Genomic DNA, 20,886 nt, shown 5'->3' on the forward strand with positions numbered 1-20,886 from the left:
TCAACAACTAAGTAAGCAATAGCTCCCAGATACACCTATATTTATAATAGTTGTGCATATGTGCCAATACTGAAATGATTTACTTAACATAATCTCAGCCTTTTTTGAGTCTGATACCACGTTCACTTTACAGATGATCCTTATAGAAGTTCAGTGACTTCCCTTTCCTCTTCTCCTGCATAAAGTAGACCAATCTATTGAATTGTCACCATAGGAAATGTTAGAGCTCCTTTGCCATGAACTGTAGGTTTTTATTATTATACTTATGTACAAACTCCTTCTTGTTTTGCCTCTAATTAAGCAGATTTAAAAAATGTGAAGCTTGAAAAATCTTCTACAAATTATTCTTATTTTTTGCTTAAAAGGTAACCTTAGAACGTTGAAAGGAAGAAACAAAAGTCAAGTTACACTGAAGAGCTAACTTATTGGGGAGGTTTTGCCCACGTCCTGACAGACCGTGATAAAGTCCTGAGGAAGTCACGTGCCCTCTGAAGGATCCAGCCTGTCCCTGGTTGCCTTCACATCCCTGAAGGCTGCTCCATAGATCACTCCTCAGAGGGCCTTTGAGAATACAAATTACTCTCTTGTAAATTTATGGGATAATGTGTCTTGGGAATGTCTTTGAAGGTACACAAACATTCTGTTTTCTTCACTACAAAACTCAGTTCCAAGTCATGGGCCAAATTCTGTTTATTCCACTTGTCTTTGTCAACTAAGCATCCCTCCCCAACAGACTTACATAAATCAGCCTTCCTAGTGTCAGAATGTAACAACTTCCTGAGAGATTGAGGGGGAAAAAAACTGTTCTTTCATGTTGGCTCTGCAATCCATAACCCGTATGACTCAAGATCTCCTCCAGTAAAAGAGACAGTGTAGGCATTGCAGTGGTGGGCTGAAGGTTGTATTATGAAAGGATGTAAATAAGGTGAGAGAGAGAAGAGAAAACTGCTCAACAATCACATCTGTGCTCAGAAGAAATACAAAGTCATAAACTAAAATCAGAGTGATGTTTAAAAATTTCTACTTGATACCTAAAGAACACAAAATGCATTCAATTTTTTCTCTCATATTGCCTCCAGTTTTTGTTTTGCTTCTTGTTGTTGCTTTGAATATTTTACTTACTTTATCAATGCCTTCCTTCCCTAAGGACCGTGTGCAAGTGTGACTGTGAGGGAGAGTCTTAGTGTACACATATAGAGGAAATGGGCTTTGGGGACAATAGAGGTAGGGATAGATGTAGGCAAAGAATGAGAGGAGGATGGAGCCGTTAAAGTCAAGGAAAATGAAAAACTGTTTGGTAGTAAAATATACATACAAATGGGTAACAAACTCCATTTATGAGCCTTAGGAAAGATTCAAAATTATAATGGGCCACATCAAATTTGATTGTCAGAAACTTTCCAAAGAGACCTTCTGATACCCCAATTTCTACAATGACAATTCCAGTTCAATTCATTAATTACTAGCTCTACAGGATTGGCCCTCTGCCAGCTGACACTTCTTCCACCTTTGCTTTCTGGTGTTGAATATGAATTAATGTTCTTCATTCAATGTACCTTGTTTATTGAACTAACCTTCTGACATTTCACTGTTCTCATTAGGGTGAAAGACTATCTCCTCTGCAGAAAGGGTGACTTTGAGTAGAGTAAGGTTGAGGCTAGTTGGGTTCAACCAGGCTGCTGAACAACCAGGAAAGGGGACAGATGGGCAAGTTTTAGTGGGAGATGGTGCTGAAATGTGGACAGAGGAGGACACTAAAAACTTGCCTCCTGATTCTGTGATTTGCAAACTTTTCTATGGTCCCTCTTTAAAGAAAAAATAAAATTCTCAAGATTTTTAGCATTGAGAAGTGTTTATCATTTTACTTAAATAATTATAATAATTATAGGTACTGAACCTATGTATGATACCTGTCATGCAACTCTAAATCCTAAAGCAATGTGTAAGTTACAAAACTTGATAAAAATTTATAAATTCAAATTAGTAAAAAATAATTTAATGAAAAGGATGACTTTGTTTTCCCTGAAACTAAATTATCTAGATTGGATTTAATGATTAAAAAGGTGCATTTGCATGCTTTATGCTTCATTTTTTGGACTTGATTCTTTTGCTTTTGATAAAGTATTGAGTCATTGTTATTTTTTGTTTAAAAAAATTAACTCATTTTTAACCATCAGTTTATTAAGTTGATGGGCCATTTAAAACTGTGTACCAAAATGTGATAGTAGGGGGATAAAAACCATTAAATTCCACTTAATAGGAAGTTTTCCATTGTGTTTTTATAACTCCCTGTACTACCTTCTCATCAATTGCTCCACACGGTTGAGTACAAAGATGAGTGTCCACTAATGTGTTTCCTGGCAACACAATCTTGGTGCTGACTGCCACGACTGAGGTCTTCTTGAGCTAAGCTAGGCTGCCAACTGCTGAGGGTATTTGATCTCTACTATTCAATTTCCCCATTTAAATTGTTGACGCTTCTCCCATTCTGCATGCTATGATGGCTTTTGGTTTTCAGTAATGTTAAAGGATGGAAACACAAATGCAAATTCAGACATGGAAATTCAGTAGTGGAATTCAACTACAAGGTATTTAGTTCATGCCCAGCATTGCACGTAGTCGCATGTATGAAAAATCAAGCTAAAACTGTCACAGAAATCCTACATACTACACCTCAGAGAGCATATCCATGTTTGCACAGTACCTTCCTAGTTTATTGTTTTGCCTGTAACTACCTGGCCTGGATAATAGATTTCTTGTCTAGGCATCATTAATAAACTAACTTTTGGGGATTTATTAGAAATGTAGTGCAGAGAACATACTCTTATGAGACTGTGGAAGAATAAGCCTTATAAAGGCATCTGATCTTTGTAGCTAAAAAGAATTTTTTTTTTTTTTTTTTGCTAAGAAGTATTCCTGGTATATATTTACTTTCTTGCCTTAGATAAAATAAACTAAAAAAAAACATCAGAATGTAATGGCTTTTTAACATCACGTTTTTTACTTAACATATCTGCAAACCAACTATTTTCAAATTTATGTTTCTTATCAAGCCAGGGTCTGCTCCCTCGTGGCATTTTAGTACCTCTGAGGAAAAGGAATAAATCATTTGCTTTATACAGAGAAAAGAACAAAACTAAGTAAAAATATTTCATGCCCCTTTAAAAAGTTAACCTAAAAGCCCAAAAGATTATTTTGATTTCTCTTGGGTGGATATCAATATTCAAGGGATATGTTTGCCCACAAGGGCACCAAAAATTCTTTATTAAGTGCCTGTCTCATCTGGTATTCCATTTAATTCTTGCAGACAGATTTCCAGCCTGTTCATGTCTCCACACACATATTCATACACACTTTCCCCGCAGCTTGCTGAGCCTGGGATTCTAAAGTCTACCTATGGCCCTGTAAAAGAATACACAGCCTTGGTAGTACATGGGCTATTGTTTCCTAGCATTAGATTGAAATCATTCTGGCAACTAAGCCCCCAGTGATTTCAGAGATTTCACCATCTGAGTGCCTGGCCAAGCTGCTCAAGGTCACTAACCAACTTAATGGCTCAAGGATTATTGCAATCTTGGAGGAAACATTCCAGAACAAGTCATTCCTGTTTACAGAAAAAGCTTCAAAATGTTCCCAATACATTTCCTTACTCCGTCTACTTAAGATACAATTCTGTTTCTCAAGTATTGACATATATAAATGTGTGTGTTTGTATATACATATCTAGACAGGTAACAATTTGCACTCTAGGGACAAATCTTTGGTGTGCTGTTTAGGAACACATACCTTCCATTCCACCACAGCCATCCAAAATCTATTTTTAAAATAGACTCTTGTGGCAGAGACTGCCAGTTGTCCTCTACTATCCATTTTTCACTTCTTTACTGGTAATACAATTGTCAGTGGACACATGATTGCCCTAAAAACAGACCACGTTATCCAGCTTCCCTTGCAGCTAAGTGTAATCATATGACTAAGCTCCAGTCAATGAAAAATAAATAAAAATATTAGAGTGGCTTTTTAGACCCTCACGTGAGAGTTGGCACGCACATGCTCTTTGCCTTTTCTTTCTCACCACTTTCACCTTCTTGCTGCCTGGAAACAGATGCCACCTTGGACCATACAGATGAGGTCACATCACAGGGGTAATAGCACAGGGAGCTATTTTCTAAGGATTTCCTGGAGCAAATCCTCCATCCCAGGCCCGCACTGCTTTCTTCTACTCTTTTACATGAGAGATGTTCACTCATTTTTCTTGAGCTATTTTCTTTAAATTCCTTTAATTTGGTATTTTTCTGTCCCTTACACAAAAACCTAAAATTACAGAATGCAATTTGGTATGAAGCAAAATTTTTAGATTTCTGGCTTATAGCAGTGATATAGATGATCACCTAAAGATATACTAATATATGAAAAGAGGTATCACATTTATCAATGGATAAAGAATTTATAGCACATGCATGCTAAGGCCAGGTAGATCCCTTAGATAGACAACAGGAATGGAAATACGTTCCAAATGTACATAAGAGAGGGCGAGGGAAGGTCATCGGCTCAAATAAACCCTTGAAGGTCAAATGTCAAGAATTGTTTGAACAGCTTGGTGAGCTAAAATGAGGTAATCCAGACCCATGGCCTCCTGGGAATCAGCCTAGAGGTTGAAAGGGAAGAGTCGATGGAAGGGCATTTGAGAAAGTATGTGGACCCGGCCGACAACAACCCAGCTCACTTTCCACCGAGCTGGCTCAGCCTGCCCCTCTCCACCCTAACCTCTGACCTCCTGTGCAATCCCACATGGAGGAAAGCCCTGGGCAGCTGCGCTCCTTGTTCCTTTCATGCCCTTCCTGCAAAAATAACTGCCAGCTGCTCCAGGAGTGTGAGAGGCCACAGGGAAGAGCCTGAGCCCACACTCAGCTCTGCGAGGGAAAGGCAGCCCACTCAAGCAAGCATCTGATGCCCGAAGATTCCTCTCTTCTCTCTGGGTACGGCAGCTGCAGCGAGAAAGGAGGAGGCCAGCAGAAGTCTTGGTAAACACATAGGAATGGCAGCAGAGGAGGTAGCCATTCCTGGGCACTCGGGCTCTGCTCGGGAGGGCATGAAAGTGATAGGGGCATCGAGCTAAAAACGTCCCTGGAAAGCCCCCACCTATGGGGAAATTGGGGTGAAGTTGGAGCAGGCTCCTTTCTCTCCCAGCATCAACACCAAGAGGGACAGCTGGTGTGACCTGGGCATGATAACAAGAAACAAAGCTGAGACTAAAGCAGCAGGAACTAGAGCCCAGGAATGTCAAATAAATGTGGTCCAATGGAGACCAAGGTGGAAAGACTAAGCAATTGTCCAGATCACACAGGTAAAATACAGGTGTTCACAGTTCTGGGCTATTTCAAGGTAAAGGGAGTTTATTTATAGTAATTGCTTCAAGTCTCTGCTTTATCATTTTCTTAATGGGGCTCACATTTATTCCTCTCTGCAGGGATGACAACACGTGTGCTCTGGTGCCTCTTTTTAGTACAGGAGACTCCCCCGTTTTGAGCTCCAGACTCTCGTGCTAAGAAGATAAACACTTCCCGCATTGGCAACCCTATACATTTCTCACCTGGTGGTCACCACTCATTAATTTGTATGCTGTTTCTGTAGAATTGACCAGAGCTTCCCTGCCTGGTGGGGCGGGAGAGGCAAGGCCCCCCAGCAAGGCGTGGGCAGAGCGCCTGATTCAGGGTGGCTGCGTCAGCGAGGCAAGGCTCCCAAGCACAGCACTGCCACCGGAGAGGGGGCTGGCGCTGGAGGGGTCGGGTGCGGCAGCTGATGCAAATGCTGCGAACCCAGGCTCACCCAGTTTTAGGTTAATCAGTTTGAATATCTACCTCCTCTTTCCCTCTGGTCAGCTCAAGGCTTGGCAGCATCAGGCCACTGACAACACTCTCTAGGTTCTCTCCAATGGAGGCATGGCAGAGACCCCTCATCCAGTGCCCTGCGATCCCAGATCATTTCCCATGATTGGGGTAACCTCTGCCCATGCCTCAGCCCCAAACTAAACTCTCTCAAGTTTTCTGAAATAAAAGTCAACATTTACTGATGTATCACAGGTATCATGAGTGTGATGAGATTAATAAAACACAACAGCTATCTTCAAGGAGCTCCATTTGGGGAGAGCACACACACGTGCACCTCCGCACACACACAAGGTAATTGTCTAATGACAACTGAGGAGATGCAATCGAGCTTTGGTTTGTTATTTTTTTTCCAAATGAACGGACAAGGATGGCTGTATCATCTGGATGAGGGAGGGACCTTCGGCCAAGGGTGCAGAGGAGGCTGACCAAATAGCACTGTGACAGGCTAGTGTTCCGGGTTCAGCTGTGTCCCCCTCCCCTCATATTCACATGAGGAAGTCCTGTCCCCCAGGACCTCAGAATGTGACCTTAGTTGCAAATAGGGTCCTTGCAGAGGTGATCACGTTAACATGAGTTCACGAGGGTAGGCACTAATCCCACAGGACTGATGTTCTTATAAAAAGGGGAAATTTGGAGACAGACACACCTAGAAGGAAGGTGATGTGAAGAGACACAGGGAGAAGACGGCCATCTGCAAGCCAAGGAGCGAGGGCTTGAACACTTCCTTCCCTCACGGCCCTCAAAAGGAACCAACCCTGCGGGCACCTTGGTGTCAGACTTCTAGCTTCCAGAACAGTGAGACAACTGACTTCTGTTGTGAAGCCATCCAGCCTGTGGTAGTGTGACAGCAACCCGAGGACGCTCATGCAGCTTGATGCCAGGGTAGGAGGATGAGGAAAGCCTTGCAAGCCAATAAAACAGAACAAACAAGTCAACCTGAACATCAGGCATATTCCGGGAAAACCAGTTGACCTGAAGCAAAGTGTCCACGCAGGAGAGTGGCAGAACATACCTGGTCTGTGAGGAGTCAGAGGCACGTCACAGAGAGATGGGCTATGAGGACGGTGGTGAGCGAGATGAGTTGGAGGAAGGGGCCCGAGGGCAGGTTGCTCGGTTATAAGGGTGGTCGTCAGGCGTGACTGCAAACCAGAATCACCTGGTGTGATAGGCGGCCGTGGCTCCCAAGGACATCCATGGCTTAATCCTGGGAACCTGCGAAAATTAACCAACATGGCCAAAGAGCATTTGCTGATGCTGCTCAGGCCCCTGAGTTGAGATCAGCCTGGGTTATCCAGATGGGCCCTAAATGCAATCACAGGTGTCCCGAGAGGAGGGAGGCAGAGGGAGATGTGACTTCCAGAAGAGGAAGAAGGCAGTGTGACCAGGGAAGCAGGTGGAAGAAAAGGTGATGTGATGGGGCCATGAAGGAAGGAACTGGACAGATTCTAGATGGGAGGGTAAGGAAACCGATTCTCTGCTAGAGCCTCCAGATGGAGCAACACCTTGATATCAGCCCAATGAAGCCCATTTTGGACTTCTGGCCTACAGAACCGCAAGAGAATAACTTTGTGTTCTTTTTTATAAGCCACTAAATTGGTGGTAATTTATTACAGCATCCACAGGAAACTAACACACCTGGGGAAGACTCGCAAACATTCGCTGCCTGGGCCCCATCCCAGAGCGGCAGGATCTGTTCCGAGGGTGAGCCCCAGGCTTCTGTACCATCTGCCAGGTGTGCTACTAGGTCGAGGACCTCTGAGACAGGAGGTGGCCCCACTTCAAATGTGCACAACAGGAGCTTGGCCAGCAGGAGCAGCGTGACGGAGAGGAAGAAAGGAACACAAAAGGTGCCACGAGGAACAAAACACTACTTCATGCAGGGGAAAAGGCAAGAGTCAAGGACACAGGCAGGCCTCACCTTGCGTCTGGAGAGCTCTACACTCTTCGTGCACCAGGGAAGCAGGGCAGGAAAGCCAGATGGGGCCGGGGGCCGGGGGCTGGGCCCGCGCTCGTCCAGCCAGCAGTTGTGGAGATGTGAGATGAGAGCTGGGGACAGAGAAAGCAGGGCTGAAGAAAAGACCAGAGAATCATCAGCAGAGATGGAAGTTGAAGCTGTGACCATGAATGCAATTTCCATGGGAGTTTTAAATGACAAAACGAGAGTGAGGAAGAACAGAACCGGGGCTGCCCGGTACAATCATAAAGGAAGAGTGGGCTAAAGAGACGCAGGCAGCGATCAGAGCAGCAGAGGAGGTTCCATAGCACAGCCTAAAAGCCCAGTGTGCGTGTGTGTAGGGGGGACAACACAGTCACATGCTGCAGAGAAGGTAAAGACAAGGATGACTAAGAACTGATGACAGATTAGAGCCATCAATGACCTTTGAGGAAGCAGTTTCCACGGTGCAGAAGGGGAGGGGGCAGACATCAGATGTCTGATCTGCGGGGACAGTGGGTGGGGAGGAAGTGGAAGCAACAGTGGAAGCTACCTTTTGGCATCCCAGCAATGAAAACAAGCTGAGAAATGAGTGACGGCCTAGCAAACGAGACAGGCCTGAGCCCCCCCAGCTCCTCCACTGCCTGTCATTATTGAACAATTTATTTAACTTTCCGTAGACTCAGTTAGCTTGTTTATAAACTAGGTATAATAAAGCCCACACCAAAGAGTTGGGAGAATTCAATGAAATGGAGGAAATATTCACTGCCTGGCACATATAGTTAGTTCCTAAACTTGATATAAAAATGAATGAATAAAGATGTAAATGAATAAAGATGTAAAAGAGCTCTGGGATCCTACTTTCCCACAAAACGGGTTGTCAGGTAAAATACAGGACTCAGTTCAACTTTAATTTCAAAATAGAAATAATTGTTAGCATAAGTATGTCCCAAAGATTGCATGGGCCAAACTTGCATTGAAAAGTTATCTGTGGTCTGTATTACTTTTCTATTGCTGCTGTAGCAAATTATCACAAACCTATTGCCTTAAAACCACACAAAGTTACTGGCTTACGGTTCTGTAGCTGAGAAGTCTGACTTGGATCTCACTGGGCTAACAGTGAGGTGCCAGCAGGGCTGCATTCCTTTCTAGAGGCACCGGGGGATGATCCATTTGCTTGCCTTTTCTGGCTTCTGAGGCCATCCACATTCCTTGGCTTGTGGCCTCTTCCTTCATCTTCAAAGCCACAACGTTACATCTCTGTGACCCTTCCTCCTTGGTCACATCCCCCTCTGATTGTAGATGGCAAAAGTTCCACACTTTAAAGGACTCATTTGACTAGATCAGGCCTTTGGATAATCCAGGATATTCTTTGCCAAGGTCTGTATCTTTCATCGCAACTGAAAGTCCCTTTTGCCAAGTAAGTTGATATATTCACAGGTTCCAGGGATTAGAACACGATTAGAACATCTTTTGTGCGATATTATTCTGCCTACAATATTGTTTATCTAAAATTAAAATTTAACCAGCTGTCCTATTGTTGTTTGCTAAATCTGGAGACCCTATCTATAAGACTTTCTTTGATAAATTGGAAGAAAGAAATGCTAATTATCCTGGCACTAGAACCTCAACTAGACCTTCTTTCTATTCAATGATTCCTTCATATGCATCTCCCTCCATACTGTGTTATGTGTGTTTGTGTTCCAAAGTTTATGGAAAAGATCTGTAGCTGTCTGTAAAATATGCGTGTGTACCTGTGTGTGTGTGTGTGTGTAAAGAGATATTCTACCTTATTTTGACTTTCATTAAGTCTAAATTAGACTTACAGAAATCAGGGGAAAAAAACAGAAACCATTATAGATATTTCAGACAGGGAAGCAATTTCATACAAAGATTCATATGACCAAACTTCTAGAAGGGCTGTGAAAGGTCAGGGAAAGTCACAAGCTTTCAAACTTCCTGCCAGCTTTCAGAGACAGAAATTGTCAGGGACTTCAGGAACCCGTTGGTGATGATACCGTCTGCTTCTAGCACTGACATGGATGATTCACAGGGAAATGTCTGGAAGCCAATATGAAATCTGGTATCTGCTGAAACCCACACATCTGTCCTCTTTTGTAATGGAGCATAATGTGGCTTCTGCCTCTCTTGTGCCTTTTAAATCTCATGTCAGCATGACTGGGAACTCTATTGGCAAAGATGCTGGGAAATGTAGTTTCCAGGCTTCCAGCCCCCGACAAAAAAGGAAAGAGCATAGCAGACAAGCTTGCATTTATGGCTAAAGAAGCAACCCCAAATGCTTAAAGGGAGAAAACTTTTGTTAAATGAAGAGGCAAAATGATCACCAGTGCAGGGATTCCTGGTTATTGTAAAATACCTTAATCCGTAAGGGTTTTGTACCCGTCTACAATTTTTCTTGTATAACAGTACTTTGTTAATTGGTGGTGGCTATCCCTTGTCTTCTAGGCTCAGCCTGTCCCTAAGATTTCACTAACTACATACTCTTGGCCATCAGAATTTTGTTTTTCCTGTCTAAGGTAGCGACGTGTAAAAAGAGAATTATTGATAAATATGTTTGTTTCCAGAGCTAATTCCTGAACTGTAAGATATAACTGTTTTATTATCTTTTATCGTGAAACAAACTACACTCTAAAACTTAGTGGCTTAGAACAATAATTGACTATTTTTTCATAATCTGTGAGTTCAGGCAGGGCTCAGGCAGCTCTCTGCCCAACGGTGTTGGCGGCTTCCCACACTCAGCTGCATTCAGGTGGTGGCTAGCTGGGCGGAAAGATCCAAGGCGGATTCGCACACCTGTGTGGGGCTCAGATGCTCATCCTGTGGCTTCTGTTCACCCACGTGGCTAATTTAGGCTTCTGCACAGCACAAACTCAGGTAGTCATGCTCCTCCACTGTGTTTTGTATATATTTATATATAAAATGCACATGTACTACTGACGCTCTGTTAAATATCAGTCAAGTTTAATGCTTTTTACTTTTTAATAAGCATAAATATAAACGGAAGATCTTATATTGCTTTTTTTACACGCCACTGTAGCAATCACCAATCTGCCTTTCCATTTCAGTCTCCTCATTGCTTTCCCGGGTCTGCTCAGTAACTCCCTACCCAAATCCCTTCTGCCTCCCCACAAGGCGACACAGGGATCTTGCTCCCTCTTTTTATACTCTTCCTACTGTTTGGATTTTCTTGGGGGGCGGATTTTTCATATATTTAATACAGCTTGCTTTGTTCCACACTTCACAGTAGGTATTTAGGAAATATATACAGCACGTACTCAAAGCTGGGCATTGTGAGAGCTTAGGGCTTACAGTTGGGTAAAGCAGATTTGTTCTTCTCAGGTAAGTGCTGTCAGCTACACGTTTAGATCCCTGACGCTTGTATAGTTGTACACAGATTCGTAGGCACCCTTATCCCTCTAAAAAAATCATTTGGGAATTAAACACTGATTAGAATTATTTGTGTTCTCTCATTGAGTGGAAGTTTGGAAATAATTTAAACTTATAGAAGGCAGGTGTGTGCCTCTTTATTTTTGTGTCTCCAGAGTTGTACCCCAGGGACTGGCAAATAGCAGGTGCTTAGTAGGTTTTGTTACACCAAAGGCTGGCCCTTGACATTTAACCACGCAAGCACCTAATGCGTTCTTCTAGTTTGCAAGCTGAAAGGGACCATCTGCTTAACAAATACTAAGAAATTCTGGGGCACACCACAGGAACTTTTTCTCATACAAAACTAAAACTCAAATCATCACAGGAAGGATCAGGTGGAAGAAAAAATAGATTGGACATTGCACTTTTAAGTGTTCTGTTTAGTTATGAGTACCAACTTATTTCCAGCTAGTTGTCACAAGGTGTGCGGGAGTGTGGAAGTGGAAGGGGGAGCAGTAAGCAAGGGCAGAAGGATTTAAGTGACCCATAGTGATCACACTCATATCTTGGCCAGAATGGTCTCCAAACAGGCCCCAGTAGAAAAGAAGAAGGCACCCAACTTCCTTTTTAATCGGATTTGAAGCTCCTGTGTGCACAGCCCTGATGTCCAGGCTGCCTGCGGCCTCTTGATAGCTCAGGCAGAAGCCAGGGAGACGCTGATAACGGGACAAGGGCCTCGGAAGCCTGTGGGCTGCCCGGGGCCTGCCTTCCGGGTGATTCCTGTGCCAGATGTGACGCATTCCTCCTGGGCCTGAGCGAAGGCCTGGGGGCCTCTCCCTTTCTTCATCTTGTCTAATTTAACACAGTTTCTGCCTGGCTCCCCTCAGCTTCAAAAGGAAGACTGAACAGTGTGCCTACACGCCAGCGTCCTGTGGAACTCTCTCAGTCTGCTGAAATAGGCACTGGAGGCAGAGTGTCAGGCGAGAGCCTGGGTATGAAATGTGCATGGTGTGTGTGTGTGTGTGTGGGGGGGGGGGGGGTTGGAAGGGAACCGGTCTCTGACTGGATGCTATTTGTTCCTTGTGTTTAGGCTGCTGTTCTTATTGTTTTTCCCAAGATATTTTTCTCCAGCAAATGCAAAAGCTAGAGCAGTATGGGTCATCAATCTCTGCCCCTTCACACAAACAAATCCGGGGCTGCACTCTGGCTGTCTTCCTCTGCTAGGAGGCAGCACCCCAGCTCACCTCCCGGGCTCCCCCTGGGCCTGGCAGGCAGGGGAGCAGCGTCTGCTCTGAGGCAGCAGCATCTGGGGCTTCTGCCAGAAGGCACTGGATAGTTCCCCTTATTGAAACTCGAGGGGAAAAAAACTAGGATATTGCTAAGCAGTTTCAAGGCTGTTTAGCAGAGGAGACACTCCTTTTCGATTTTTCTGATCTGAAGTCTGTTTCCCTAAGCTGGGCCCTTCTCCTGAGTCTTTGAGCCTCAGTTCCTCCTCTGTGAAATGAAAAGGTTCAAACAAAGAGTCTCTCATGCCCCTGGCTGCCTCTATGTCCTACGATCCCATGACCTCCTAATGATTGGGATGACAGAGGCCAGCAGAGACCTGGAAATCCAAAGACTAGAAAATTCCCAGATATATATATATATATATATATATATATATATATATATATATATATATTTTACCTTGGAGGAGAATGTGCATGTGCTAAATAATGAAACCACACCATAAAGAACTGACTCAGAAGGTTTCTGCATATCTCTATCCTGTCCCCTGAAATCCTGAAAATGCCTCTGCTCACCTTTCTAAAGGAATCAAATGACGGCTTCTGCATTGGCTGTGCTCCAACCCCTCCCCCACCCCTGGCCACTCCGCCCCCTCCACCCCACCCACACACACACACACACACACAACCTGTCTTCCTCATTGTCTAGTTAGCACTTTCTCTCATTGGGAGAATGATGCTTGGTGTAAAAGACCTCTCTGCAGAAAAGTTCAAGAGGAAGCAGAGAGCGTTGCGCTATCAACCAGGTTTGAAAATAGCCAAGGTGAGACATACAGTAACACCATGCCATCTCTCATTTTACAGCCCTGTATAGGTAAGCCAGATATTACTATCCCCATTTTACAGATACTAATGCTGACCCAGCGAGATAATTGAGTTGCCTGAACTTTTAAGACCACTGCGAAGCAGAAGGAGGCCTGAAAACCAAGGCTTCTGATTCTTCAAGCCCCATTCACAGGGCTGTTTAAAATATGAATCCTCATTATGGCTTCACTTGCTATGTTCTCCTGTTTTTGGATGGAGGGGGTGGAAGAGTGACAGAAGCAAAGAGAGGTCACCTCAGAGTTAAAACTCTTTTCCAAACCATTTGACTCTTGCCCTGCTGTGTTCCAAAGCCACTTCTGCTTCCAGAGTTTGCCCAGAAAGCCATGATCGTCAGTAGCTCCTTTTGTCATATGTGACTACTCAATAGTGTGCGAGCAGAGGTGATCATCCAAGCCAAGGTTCAACTTTCCAATGTCGAGAGGATAACGCTGCAGCATTCGTGGGGTCATCCTGCTGGGGGGGCACCCGCTGGAGGAGCATCACCTTATGGCCACCTTCCCTGCTCTGGCCACGTCCGTTAGTGTGAATAGTGGTAGAGATGTTGAAGCTCTTGCTACTGACTCAGGAGACAATTTCGTGTTTGATGTGGAACAGAGAGAAACTAAGAAACTTGGACTAACTGGAACATGAATTTGGAAAATATTTAGGTGTTCTCACTTACTCTAATTCAATACAGTTCTGATTCTGGCTATTTATTGGCGTATTTTTGGAGAGGAACCCATTTTGATTTGTTTCAAAATTCAATTAAAAATATTGCTGATTGGTTTTATTTGGGGTTCATGTCAAGGTTTTTTCATAGTTTTGTTTTGTTGAGGCCTTGGGAAGGTCTGTGAATATTTGGAGTGTGAAGTAGATCTGTTAAACAAAAACAAAAACCTCAGGAATGCTACATTTTGTGTGTGTGTGTGTGAAAAGTACCGAACAATAGGCTTCTAATGTTCATTATTTAAACAAGATGAACTGAAAGAATGTTTGTCAGTCCACTTTGGAATGAAAAATTCCAGATCCTCCTTTTTTAAAGTTTTCAAAATCATCACCTTTACAATGGTTTTTTAATGCACAAAGCACGCCATTTCACCCTCGAAAACTTAACTGATGTGAACTTTGAACTAACATGGCAGAAACAGTTTCCCATTCTGTGTTTTGGAGGGATTGGTGGGGGAGGTTTTCAGGGAGGTCACATTGAAGAGTCTGAAATATCCAGGAGTATGTGAGCAAAGCTTTTCCTGCAACTTGGAGATACATAAAACCGAAGAGCAGAACACAAAGGAGAAGTGCCAGCAGAAAAGCTGTTTTAGGGGTGTCCCTACCCCTCACCAAATGGCTAATTTTTAGCAGAGTTTGAGGATTATATTACCTTGCCAAAAACAGTGTGGTGGTTTTGAGCTCTTTAAATGTTACTGGTAATTTTAAGTGTTTCTTCCCCACTTGGTTCAGTAGCTCTAATTCACTGTTTCTAGACCACAAAAGAGTTCGATGAAATGCCCTGGAAAATGAACACTTCCCTTTGGTTCTCACCTTTCTTCATCACTCACACACACACTGCACTGAATGGGAATTTTCCCATTCCTTTCAGTCTTCATCCCAATAGAGCTGGTCATTTGGATATTACAATTAACTGAATTGTTTCATCTTTGTTAAAATTCATTTAATCTCTGAAGATGTGGATTTACTAGAGGCCTATTAAAGTAGGTTTTAAATAAAATGGATTCCAAAGGCTTTTCTATCTATGCCTCAGTTTTCTCAACCAAAAAAAAAAAAAAAAATGGGCATAGTGACAGGACCTCCCTAAAAGGAGACTGAGAGAATTACGACTGGAAAATGCCCTTAGTAAATGTCCGTAAGCAAACAATGTGACTATCATAGGACCAGACAGACACCTTTTGTTCATTAGGCCAGGGCTTGGCTGGACTGGCGGGGCAGGGGGACCCTATAGTTGTGAGAGGAGGTGGGGAGAGAACTCAGTCACCCCCTCTTGGGGAAATTTCCAGTCTCCCTCAGCTTGTCACAACCACGGAAATGTGTTTTCTCTTTCAGATGAAGAAAGAGAGAGGAACTTCCAATCTCCACTTCTCCTTTGCCTATGTCCCAAGCTCCATACTGGCCCCATCTTCAAGGTGAAAACTTAATCCTTCTCCTTCATGTCAACTCAAATAGTTGCATTCAAGTAGCAGACAAAATCCAAGTTTCTCTTCACTTTTTAAATTTTAAGAAATTTAGTCATCAAATCAAAATTACATCAAATTTACCACCTTTGCCATTTTTAAGTCTATAGTTCAGTAGTGTAAATTATGCTCACATTATTATGCAACCAATCTCCGGAACTTTTTCATCTGGCAAAACGGAAGCTCTGTACCCATCAAACAACCACTCCCCATTTCCCTCTCCATTATAAGTCTGACTATTCTTGATATCTCACTAATGGAATCATACTGTATCTGTCTTTTTGTGACTAGTCTTTTTCACTTGACAATAATATTCTCAAGTTCATTTGTTGTAGCATATGTCAGAATTTCCTTCCTTTTTAAGGCTGGATAATATTCCATTGTATGTGTATTTCACATTTTGTTTATTCATTCATCTGTCCATGGACACTTGGGTCGCTTCTACTTTTTGGCTACTGTGAACAATGCTGGTATATGAACATGGTGTACAAATATCTGCTCGAGTCCTGGTTTTCAGTTCTTGCGGGTATATACCTACAAGTGTAATTGCTGGATCTAAGGTAACCCTTTGTTTAATTTCTGGAAGAACTGCCATATTGTTTTCCACAGCAGCTGCACCTTTGTGCATTCCCAGCAACAGCGCTCTCTTCACTTTGAAGATGTGGCCTCTCTTGCAGAAGGAGAGAGCCTCCGGGTAAGACTTGCAGCTAAGAATAGAATAAGATCAATCTGTCTTGATGCATGGAAATGCCCTGTACCAGCACCACTTTGCCAGGTGAAATGAGTCACAGGCTCTCTTTCCTTTCCATTGTCATGGGGGGGAGTGGCAGAGGGGGCTCCCAGGCATCCTGGGACGTTATGTGTTTGCAGCTTAAGGAGGGACTTAGCTCTCCTGTGTTCTCTCTTTCTGCACTTCTACTGCTAAGGCACTTGTGACACACACCCACCTGCACCCTCTTCCAGGATCTGCTTCCATTTTGCCCCAGAAGCTACTTTTCCCTTTTTGGTTTTCTTAGTATCTGAAAATGGTGTAGCCAAAATTTTTTATTTTATTATTCTCATGTACTCATGTCCATGTCAAACAGGAAAAATGAAGAAGCTAATTGCTGTCCCTCTCAAGAACTCAGCTAGTGCCAGACCAACATGGAATTAGGATGGCTGGACTTAGGACCTATGCTTTATCCACAAGATTATCCAACCTAAAACAAGCACCAGAACTTTCCTGAGATTCCAGCCAGCTGGGCATAAACCAAGATCTAGCATACAAGAGGCAAGATCTGTGATCTGCTTTAGGATTTCACAGAAGGATCAATGAACTAAGCTTACCTTTTTACCTCCTCCCCTTCAGATCTCCACCTGGAGGGGGAAAAATATATTCATACCCTAGGCCACAGAGCTTGATGCTTAAAAGGCAGACAGCCTATGTGTACATTTCACCACTGGCTGGCTGCGTGGCTGTGAGCTCAGGACTTCACCTCTGTGTGCCTCAGTTATCCTCTTCTGTAAAAGGGAAACAGGAATTGTACACCTCGCAGGGTTTATAGCAGGTTTACTGTCTGGCAACAGTAAACACTTTGACAATGGAAGCTATTAAACACTCTAGCATGGAAAAAGAGAAGGATCTTCAAAATTATAATTTAGTTCAACATTTAGGTTCCTGTAAACAAGTCCAACTCATTCTCTACTCTGCATCTTTGTTCGAGCTGCTTGCCTCTCCATGCTCCTTCTCCCAGACTTCTGTTTTTCCCGTCTTTTCCCAGGTTTAACTCCCCAGGCCCAGAGAGCTCTTCCCTGCCACATCTCTTATTTGCTATGCTCATTCTTGCTATTCCTTTTACTGCTCATACTCTCAATCCAGAGTTCCAGAATGATTTCTTTTGTGCAGCCGCGAAGGCAGGCACACTGCTAGGCACAGGCTGGAGACACCGTGCATACTGCTTCCTAGAAACGTTCCTGCTTAGGGCAAAGCACCTCGTGATCGCCCGAGTGTGGTGTGCCGATCCTGAGCACAGGCCTGTGAAATCGGGGAGGCAGGCGTGTGCTGCGTGCAGAGGCATTCCAATAATAGTTTCAGATGCAGGAGACAGGCGGGCTGCTGTGACTCACTGCCCCAGCGCGCACGTCTCCAGGCAGGGGACGTGGGCGGGGACGCTCGCCCCGGGGCGGGCCCAGGGGGATCACCTGCCGCCACAGCCGGGGCACAGACAGTGCAGACAGCAGCCCAGCTGGCGGCCAGCATCAGTGCGGCCACATTGACTCACACAGGAAGAAGGCAGGATGTCCATGACCAAATTTGAAAGAAGCAAGCGTCGCCTATGTCAGGGAAGCCCTTAGAGAAACAGGAAGCATGATCAGCTGGTACCAAGCTCAGATAAAGGAAAATTCAATGTGTCTTCATGTCTTTGTGCTTGCAGAGGTTTATCAAGATGAGCGTCTGCTGAACTCACCCACCACTGCGGTTCCGAGAAGTGAGAGTCAGCCACCCCCTCCCGGGCCCCACAGTCAGAGGGCACCAGCTCCCTGTGTTGTGTCCTGGTGGGGGTCCCACCCTCACCTGTACTTACTATAGCGACCATTTATTGACCAGGCCTCTGCTTTCAGTTTTGTGGGCCCTTACCAGCCAAAGCCTGGCCAGCTGGGGGCGGGGTACGCCGCTTCCCAAGACAGGGGCCCAGGCACCATCCCAGAGGAAGGGGCATCTTCTTCTAATGTGTCTTCCCAAAGGACACATTTTTCTAACTAGCACAAAGATATCCTGCACACTAGTTGCAGCCCTGTTTGCTGAGCACTTATATGCCACACTGTGTGTTAAGATTTTGGTACACGTTGTCTCATTTAATTCTCACATCAATACTAAGAGACAGGTTCTTTCATTACCCCTCTTTTACAGATGAGGAAGTACAAGCACAGAGAGGTAGCATAATCTGCCTAACACTACACAGCTATTTATATCAGATTTGAAATTGGTACACAGGCCATACTGGCTCCTAGTATGATCTTGTTTAGAACTAGTTGATGATGATGATGGTAAGTCTTAGGCCGTTGAGGATGCCTTATGTTCTCAGGCGTGTCTCAGTCAACCTAATGTGCCGCTGGGGTGAGCAGAGACCAGCGGGATGTTGGGGAATTCTTGGAGAGGCTGGCTCCACCCTTGTAGAGCCAAGCCGCCCCCCGGCCTACCTACAGCCAGGATGAGGCTTCGTGTCCCTAGCTGAGTAGAAGGGTGGGTGGGAGGTCCTCAGACTGCACAGGGTTAGGAGCCCTCCTAATGAACAAAGGCTTGCCACCACCCTGTTCCCTCAATGTCCTCAGAGTGGTGGCCTTTCCTGCTACGCAGGGAATTTATATATAATCTCTAGGTAATGACTGACAGGATAACCTGCCACTGGAATGGAGCTGCCACTTCAAGAGAAAAAGCAACGTTTAGTCCAGAAGTTCTAAAGCATCAGTGTCCATAAAATCCTATTCTCAGCCCAGGAACTGGCATGCTTACAAGATCCCCAGGTGATTCTGATATCGGTAATTCTTAGGATTATCCTTCCCGAAACATTGCTTTGGGCCTTTCATACTATGGGATGTAGGTCACCATCCCAGCTAAATAAAATGAAAAGAGCTGACGCTGAAAGTCTCTTTGTCAAATGAAAGCTAGCAACCCTAGTGTCTTGGCTCGCCACCGTGTCTTTTAACGATTATCATTTTATTTTTGAAAAGGAACTAGAAAGTTTGCTTGCAACAACCTCAGGTGAAGGTTCTGGGGGTGGGGACACCCAGGATGGCATGAATTACCCTGAGGAAAAGCATAGGAGGAGAATATATAAGTTTGAGTGGCCTGGGCCATATGTCGGGGGCCCAGTGGTTCTGCAAAACTAAAGATTTTCATACATAAAAAGGTTTTGGAAAATGAGAACAGAATAAGGATTTGTGTTTCAGACAGGCAGTTTACACCTCAAAGTTTGGGCATGGAAGGTTCTTCAGGACAGATGGTGAGGTGTTTTCACTAGTTTCCCACCCAGACTTCCTCCTCCTTACAAAAGTAACAGACATGGCCTGGGTTATGATTTAAAAAGCATCGCAAAGGTGTGTGGCCCAGTCTTTCCAGTCTGCCTGACTCTTCATCTTTCTATGGCTTTCCTTTGGCTCTGGAAGCACTGGGGACTGTGAGATTGCCCAGCTGAAGGACTAAATCCCTGAGAGGGTGCACCTTGACCACTTTGTCATCTGCTGTCTTAGCAGTGAATTAGGAACCCCAGCAGCTGACTGAGAGAATCCAGGCAGGTAAGGAGGCAACACCTGGATAATGGGAGGGGAGGGGTTAATGAGATCGCACAGCAATCTCACCCGGGCAATGGTGGTTTCACATGCCAAGGCCAGGTCTGCTCACTCACTCCATCCTTACTCCCTTCATCCTTACTATTAGAGCTGGAACTGTCCCTGTCCTCCCGCCAAGTTGCCCGTTACTTAGATTCAACACTCTCTAATTAAAAGTCCAAACAGCTGACTACATCACATAGTTTGGCTTCTTCCTGTCTCAAAGGAATGAGGGCAAGTGTGTGTGTGTGTGTGTGTGTGTGTAAGGGGCATGTTGGGCTCTATAGCTACAGATGCCCTGCCCTTTATATACCTCTTGGGCCCTTTCCTAGTCCCACCCCCCCCGAGTTTGGACAATCCCAGGAACTGCATGGAGAAGAGATAGCTGGCTGTGGACCTCCTCACCTTGGGCAGACAGCTCTGAGGTAAAAAGCTGAAGCTGCAGCCAATTGCCCTCAGAAAGGAGCTGCCTCCCTGCAAGACGTAACGCCCAGACCTCAACCACCTTGCAGCTCCCTGTGTTTCATTTATCACATCAGCCAGGGCCACAACAGGCAAAAGTATGGAAGGCTGTGTTCCCTCTACTTCCCTCCTAGCTGTGGGTATTCGGGCTCACAAAACTTATTGGCAATAAAAGTAGATGTGAAGTTGGGCAAGGGACAGCCTTTTTGGGCCTTAGTTTCCTTAAATGTAAAACAAATCAGTTGATCACAGAAGTTCCCTCTGGCTCTAAAGTTGTATAACTCTATCAGATGTTACCACTGTTAATCTGGCACACATTTAGGGATGTGCATATGTAGAGAGACATTATATAGGTGTTTAACTTACATGAATTCAACTATACAAGTTCTGTCTCTTTTACATACTTAAAAATAAAAATGCTGTAAAATTATATTTTATGTACATATACACATTATTTATAAAAACATAATACCAGGCAGGGTTACATGCCCGAATCTTGTATAATCGTACTTTATGAGTGACTTAAGAGTCTTTCTAATTTACCTTTGATCGCATCTGACTTTCCAGCCTAACCCCATAGAAAGTGAGATTCCACCATAATGAATACTAGATTGCCAGGGAGGCAGTGG

At 44.2% G+C, this 20,886-nt stretch overlaps 2 long non-coding RNA genes across 2 annotated transcripts in view; one reads left to right on the forward strand and one right to left on the reverse strand.

The window, feature by feature from the left end:
- The window catches only part of LOC142873793 (uncharacterized), a 69,864-nt gene extending 61,684 nt beyond the window's left edge, over window positions 1-8,180 (reverse strand). Inside the window, exons 1-2 of the long non-coding RNA XR_012921768.1 lie at window positions 7,810-8,180; window positions 6,904-7,103 (exon numbers count right to left, since the gene is read on the reverse strand). This is a non-coding gene — a long non-coding RNA (uncharacterized LOC142873793). The remainder of the gene's footprint in view (window positions 1-6,903; window positions 7,104-7,809) is intronic.
- A 3,878-nt stretch (window positions 8,181-12,058) lies between these two features.
- Window positions 12,059-20,223, forward strand: LOC142873794 (uncharacterized). The gene is made up of 7 exons (XR_012921769.1): window positions 12,059-12,203; window positions 15,360-15,439; window positions 16,097-16,181; window positions 17,902-17,955; window positions 18,825-18,991; window positions 19,634-19,762; window positions 20,128-20,223. It is a non-coding gene; the product is annotated as an uncharacterized LOC142873794 (long non-coding RNA).
- Window positions 20,224-20,886: the final 663 nt, after the last annotated feature.

This window comes from Microcebus murinus, chromosome 11 (genome assembly GCF_040939455.1).
Source record: "Microcebus murinus isolate Inina chromosome 11, M.murinus_Inina_mat1.0, whole genome shotgun sequence".
NCBI classification, from domain to species: domain Eukaryota; kingdom Metazoa; phylum Chordata; class Mammalia; order Primates; family Cheirogaleidae; genus Microcebus; species Microcebus murinus.